At 38.9% G+C, this 7,264-nt stretch overlaps 1 pseudogene; it reads left to right on the forward strand.

Annotated features, from left to right (window-relative positions):
- The first annotated feature begins 5,911 nt into the window (after positions 1 to 5,911).
- On the forward strand, positions 5,912 to 6,507 carry LOC126006878 (microtubule-associated protein RP/EB family member 1-like; annotated as a pseudogene).
- The last annotated feature ends 757 nt before the right edge of the window (positions 6,508 to 7,264 follow it).

Below are 7,264 nucleotides of genomic sequence, written 5' to 3' on the forward strand. Positions count from 1 at the left end.
AGTTGATCAATGTCTACACAAATTCCAAGTATGCTTTTTGTTTTTGTTTTGTTTTGTTTTGTTTTTTTTTTTTTGGAATAGCATGCTTCTCCTCCCATTTGGGAAATAAAAGGTGATTTTGAACCATATAGCCCCACTAAGCAGTTTTCAAATACTTTTAAACTCTGCAAAGCTGTAGATCTACCTATAAGAATTGCAGTTTTGAGGTCAAAAGCAGTGGTACAAACAGTAGGGTGTCTGCCTTGCACGCACAAACCTAGGACAGACCATGGTTTGATCCCCTGACGTCCCATATGGTTCCTCAAGCCAGAAGTGATTTCTAAGTGCATAGCCAGGAGGAGTAATCCCTGAGCATCACCAGGTGTGGCCCAAAACCAAAACAAATAAATAAATAATTGCAGTTTTGTATTGCAAAATTAAGGTAATTAAATAATTACCTTATTATACCTAAATAATTAAATAATTAAGGTAATTAAGGTAATTAAAAAGACAACAGCTAAGTGACATTGGGAAATAAAAGGACATATTAGGAAGTCAAAATGGGAACTGGAGACATAGGCAGTTAGCATAGTCTGAACTTTAGTCTTTGAAACAGATATCGGGAACATTTTCCCCTCCTATACAGAAGAGGAGTGATATTGGCATTAACAAGAAGATATAAAGATAAAGATGGTGGTGCTAAAAGAGTAATACTTGGGAGTGCCAAATCTTAGTTCCATGGGGGCACTGAGGCTTGCTTGGGTCAGGGTAGAAAGACAGGGAGGCTCCAGTTTTAATGCCCTCTGCCATGCTTAAACTGGGCCACAGGGCCTCCTCCCCATGCAGCCTTCCCTCAGTCTCCTGCTGGTTCCTGGGTTAGCACTGCTCTTCTACCCTTAGGGTCCAGCCAGGTTGGTGCTGGGGAGAAAATAGGGACCCTCACTCCTTAAGCCTTCTCACCAAATGCAAAGCCGTCTTTGGGTCCTTCCCAGCAGCTTTCTTTCCTTCCCATCAGTCCTCATTTTCCCAAACCTTGTGGATGCACTAGCCATTTCAATTGATTATGTCTTCCATCAGGACCTAAAACATATGACCATCGAGACCACTGAAACAGACAATTGCTCAATACAGACCTATGGTATGGTCTCACTAAAATACAATTTTGCAAATTACTATTATCCCTCTTCCTAGTCTATATTTTAGCTATTTATTTATCTTTTTTTTTTGTTTGATTTTTGGGCCACACCAGGCAGCACTCGGATTATTCCTGGCTCTGTGCTCAGAAATCACTCCTGGCAGGCTAAGAGGACCATATGGAATGCTAGGAATCGAACCCAGGTCAGTCCTGGTCAGCCAAGTGCAAGACAAATACCCTACCACTGTGCTATCTCTCTGGCCCCTATTTATCTTTTTTTAATTCAATTATTTCTTAAGGCTCAGACGCATTCTTTGAAGGTCAGGTCTCCAAAAACAACTCATGAACAGATCTTGATGTTGTATACAGTCAACTACTCTTTGTCTGCCCAATATATACTGTAAACAATCCATGTCTATATTGTATATCGACCCTTTTATATATTATCTATCCTCTCCCTTCAGAACTCCTTATATCCTCTCGTCCCCCCAATTCTGATTAATTATTCCTCCCTATTTAACTCACTTTTCCATCGTTTCTTATCTCATTAGGTACCAAGACTGACCATATGACTCAATAAGCCACACCCAGCTCCCCAAGTCCTACATCTTGTATCCTGACAAGAAGATGCAAACACCACTTCTGCTGACCCATTCTATGTGGTCCTTCTTCACACACACACACACACACACACACACACACACACACACACACACACACACATATACACACACACCTTAAAGTGGACTGTTGCATGCTACCAGATTCAGCTCCTGAAGGACCCCCAGATGAAGGACACTACCTGATCCCTTATTGCTGCAAACTATTTCTCAAACTCAAAAGACCACTGTGTGGGATGAAAATGTGCCCTAGATCCCACCCCTCCAAGAATACCTAAAAAGACTTAATGAGGATACCTATATATTCCTTGTATGGTTCATGTGTCAATAGTTATACATCTTACCATGTTCATTTCCAAATGTAAAGGTAGCCTACTCCATCCCTTTTTTCAATTTTTTTACATTTAATTTTTTATCTTTTTTTAAATCTATATCTATCTATATTAATTATGCTTGTTTTTTTCTACTTGGTTCAAATTCTGAAAGAAAAGCCTTGTCTGGTATAAAAGCTCAGGTCAAAACTAGGGCACAGAGATTCTATATCCTGTCATTCTTACCCCCAAATGCACCAGCAATAATATGGCATTCCCTTTTCCATAGGCATACTAAAAAAGGGTAAATCTTATGCATAGAAACAAGCTCTTAGCTACTTGGGATAAGAACCCATAATTTTTATAGTATAGGCTCCTCCCACCCTGAACATGAATCATGGGGACTCAACTAGACTCCATGTGATCAGAAACCAACCATCCAACACCAAGCCCCAGATTGCAACTGTAAACTGACACAATTCCCTGCAACAGCAAGCACCACAAACCAAACGCTCCTCCACAGAGGGGGAGTTCCTAATACCTTTCTGACACCAAGTTGAGCCTGGTTGGTATGGCATCCTGATGACGTGGAAATAGCAACAAATTGATCTAAGAGCTGGTAGCCCTACCTCATCACCTAACAGTAAGATGAAATCAGAATACCTGCCATCCTTTGATCTGTGCATAAACCAAGTTCATTAAGTATAGAAGACTGACTTTGACAAATGCGACAGGGCAGAACTTTACCTGAGACCAATAAGAAAGACCCTGGCCTAGGCTTTGGGTCTAGGTAGGATTTGTACAAAAACCAAGATCTCTAATTCCGGAAGTCTGACTTTGACAACCATAACTGAGGAGAACTGCTGGAACCACAAAGAAAGACTATATCCGAGGTTTCATCCTAGGATCTGTGCAAAAACCAGCTCACTAACTACAGATTGATTGATTATAACAACCATGATGGAGCAGAAGCTCTAGAACTATAAAGACTCTATCCTAGACTTTGTCCTATGACCTGTGAAAATACCAAGATCTCTAATTACAGAGGAATTATTTTATCATCCACAATTGAACAGAATGTTTCCTGGCGCCATCAAAAGACCTTGGGGTTCAATAATGAGCATTCCAGAGCCTGTAATTGTTTCCATGACAGCATGCTTCAAGAGTGGAGAAACCTTATATCGCTTAGGCCAAGTGAATTCCCATTCTAATTTTCCCAATACTTATAGTGCCTCTGCAAAGAAAAAAATAAAAGAAAAGAAAAAAATACCACAAAACCTTGCTACACCAGCCCTCTTTCCTTTTTTGTTTTCTTTCCCCTTTTCTTTTTTCTTTCTTGTTGTTGCTGTTTTGTTGTTGCTTTATCTTGCTGTTCAGCTTTCAGTCATTGCTTGTTTTGGTATGGTGTTTTTTTTTTCATTTTTACTTTTTATTTTAAAATTTTCTCTCTCTTTTTTTTTTTTTTTTGGTTTTTGGGCCACACCCAGCAATGCTCAGGGGTTACTCCTGGCTGTCTGCTCAGAAATAGCTCCTGGCAGGCACGGGGGACCATATGGGACACCGGGATTTGAACCAACCACCTTTGGTCCTGGATCGGCTGCTTGCAAGGCAAACACCGCTGTGCTATCTCTATGGGCCCAAATTTTTCTCTTTTAAATAAATATGTATAGCTTCTAGAAGTACTCCTCCCAGATTTCTTTATTGTTTTTTATTATCTTCCTCTTTTTTCCAACAGAATTACAGAACTTGAATCATCTTGTTCTGCCTCATAAACTGAGGGGGGGAAAGTGGGTGGTACCAGGAAAACTCGTATGAAAATTAAGGAGAAAAAATAATCAGACCTAAACACAAAACCTAAAGTCAATGCCAACAGAATCGATATCCAATCTAGACCAAGGTATACACAAAGTGAACCTGATAAACTAGCAGTCCAGGAAGCAAAGGAGGGAGGAATAGGGTAGAGGGAGGACAACACTGGTGGTGTGAATGGCCCTAATTCACTGTCACTATGTACTTTATATATAATTGAAAGATTTGTAAATCACTTTAGTCACAATAAAACTTATTTAAAAATAGTTGTGAGGGAGAAAAGCATAACACTCTGTATTTAGCCCCAACATTGTCTATCAAGGTCACTTAAATGACTTGTGTCATTTAGACATGATCTAGAAAACTGTATTTTCAGTCACTCTAACTTTGCAAAGAAGGAACTTTATAAAAATTTTGGGCAGGTATACCAGAGTTCTAAAACTTGTACTCCTAAAAACCCATAGAGAACACAGTCTTCCTGGCTAATCAATAGTTCACAAAGCCATTGCACATATCCTGCTAACAAATGATCCCTAGAATTTACTCAATTATCTTCATAAAGCAGGTTCAAATACTTGCTGGACCTTATTTTACCAGATAGACAGAGAAATTCTCACTAGTACTAAAAAGGCACACAATGTGACTCAGGAATAATTCCCAGATGTAGTCCTCCCTGTAGGTCACTGAGTGAGAACTGGCCCCTCAATCACTGCAGAGGTAACTTAGCAAGTGGCTAAAGTTAGGGACATGAGTTTTTGTTAACATTCTGCCTGGAAACTACAATAATCAGAAATAATGGAAAAACCAAATCAGGCCTCAAAAGCCTAAACCAGGAAATCTCTCAAAATTGGCAACAAATCCATCTGACTTTATTTTATATGTTCACTGCTTGGGTATTAAATCCTTCAATCTTTTTATGCAAAGCTCTTTGTCTAAATAGATATATAACTTGATAACTTGATCTATAACTTGATAACTTTAACCATTCATTGCGAGAAAGACATAATCTTTTCTTCAATTCTCCACAGAGTTTGGTCAGTATGTGCTCTAAAAGACCTAAGTATCCCCTTGGGAATATCTTTTTTGCTTTGCCATCAAGTTTCCTGTAATATCCAAGAAAGGGTTTTAACATCCTGGTACAGATATGAATTGATTTATTGCATGCAGAGGTAAAAAATTTTAACCTATGTAAGCTCAGGTCAAAACCAGAACACAAAGATTCTGTAGCCTCACTTTCTTACTCGAAATGCACCAACAATATAATACAGCGCCATTCCTTTTTGCAAAGGCATACTAAAAATGGGTGGGGGAGGAGATCTATGTATAGAAACAAGCTCTTATCTACTAGAGATAAGAACCCATACATTTTATAATACACGGGCTCCTCCCACTCTGAACATGTGTCATTTAAGGCCTATTAATTCTTAAATTGTTTTTATAGGCAAAATGAAAAATGGCTTACCTTCCCTAGCAGCCATTCCAAGGGATTGGACTCTGATAATAATTGGTTTAAAAGACTGTTTTTATAACATTTCTATACACCCTAAAGACAGAAAATGATTTGCCTTTTCAGTTTCTTCTCTTAATAATAAGGTCCCTATGCGTCAATTTCAATGGACAGTTTTGCCTCAGGGCCTGGCAAATTCACCTCCATGTGTCAATATTTTGTTGATGCAGTTTTACGTCCAGCTCGTGAAAATTTTCCCCAGGTATATTTGGTTCATTACATGGACAACATTTTAACCACAGCTGAGACTCACAAAGAATTGTAAGGTTTATATGAATTTAGTAACTGCTTGCATTGTGCTGGGCTAAGTATATCTACAGAAAAAAAATCAGACTCTGCCTTCTTTTTTGTTCAGAGTCTGCCTTCTAAACTGTGTTGAATATTTCTTGTAGGTTTCAATTTTGAGGCCAATATCTCAAAAAAAATTACAGATACTTCTGCCCAGGAATAAAACATACTAGAGATTTTTTGTCCTGAATTTCAAGAGTTAACATTAAATTTTCCTCTTTTAATTTTCTGTAAAGGGTGGAGTGGTTCCACAGAGCTGAAGATGGCAGTGAATGTATAATCAATATCAGTCAGTGATAATATGAGTCAACATTATATACTGGCATGGATTAATGAGTCCCTGCCTCTAAATCTGATGAAGTTTGAACAGCTGTGCTCAGGGGCTGCTTATTCTCAGTTTATGGACATGTTGTTTCCTGGATCCATTGCCTTGAAGAAAGTGAAATTTCAAGCTAAGCTAGAACATGAATATATTTAGAACTTCAAAATACTATAAGCATGTTTTAAGTGGATAGGTGTTGACAAAATAATTTCTGTGGACAAGTTAGTAAAAGGGAACTTTCAGGACAATTTTGAATTTGTTCAATGGTTCAATAAGTTCTTTGATGCAAATTCTGATGGGAAAGACTTTGACCTTATCACAGCCAGACAAGTTCAAGAGACTGCTGTGGTGCCCTCCCGTGTTGCTCCTGCTCTGAACAAACCAAAGAAACAAACCAAAGAAACCTCTTAGTTCTAGCAGTGCAGCCCCACAAAGCCCCATAGCAATACACAATACTGCAATGCCTAAGGCTGGACCAGGAGTGGTGAGAAAGAACCACTGCTGTGGGCAGCGGGGATGATAAAACAGCTGAATAACTGCTTTCCATATTTCAAAATATAAAAAGGAATGTGACAGAAAAAAATAATTATTTTCTGTAAAGTCTCTAAATGCATTAACAGAAGCCTCAGGGTTAGTACTTCCAAAGCCTCCTTACCTGATGCACTCTGATTTCCCATAACATAAGGAAGAAATAATATCTGAGCTATGTTTTCACCTTTCTTAAATGTCCATATTGTGGGTATTGAGACAAGAACTGTTATTTCCCCTACATGGTCAGAATTATAATCCCCATGTGAATTACTATTCCTTTAAACATTAAACTGCTTCTTACAATAATACCCACAGTTCCTTGAGGAAGAGGTTCTGTTATGCCAGACCTAATCTTCTAAGGACATTAGGTTGGACAGATGGTCAATTCTTCTGGACATAGAAAGTCTAAACTGCAGCTTCCAGAGGTGGCAGGTTTTAATGTGTTTAAGCTGCGGAGTTGCCTTGGTCTGGACAGGGAAGCTGAATTATTGATGATAAAGTTCCTTGAATTTGTGTGCCCAAAGAATGCCATTTTGGGGCCGGAGACATAGCATGGAGGTAAGGAGTTTGCCTCTCATGCAGAAGGTCAGTGGTTCAAATCCCGGCGTCCCATATGGTCCCCTGAGCCTGCCAGGTGTGATTTCTGAGTATAGAGCCAGGAGTAACCCCTGAGTATTGCCAGGTGTGACCCAAAAACCAAAAAAAAAAAAAAAAGCCATTTTACCCTGTTTCCTGAGACAGGTTGAATTAGTTTTGGTATCA

This window comes from Suncus etruscus, chromosome 4, assembly GCF_024139225.1.
Source record: "Suncus etruscus isolate mSunEtr1 chromosome 4, mSunEtr1.pri.cur, whole genome shotgun sequence".
NCBI lineage: Eukaryota > Metazoa > Chordata > Mammalia > Eulipotyphla > Soricidae > Suncus > Suncus etruscus.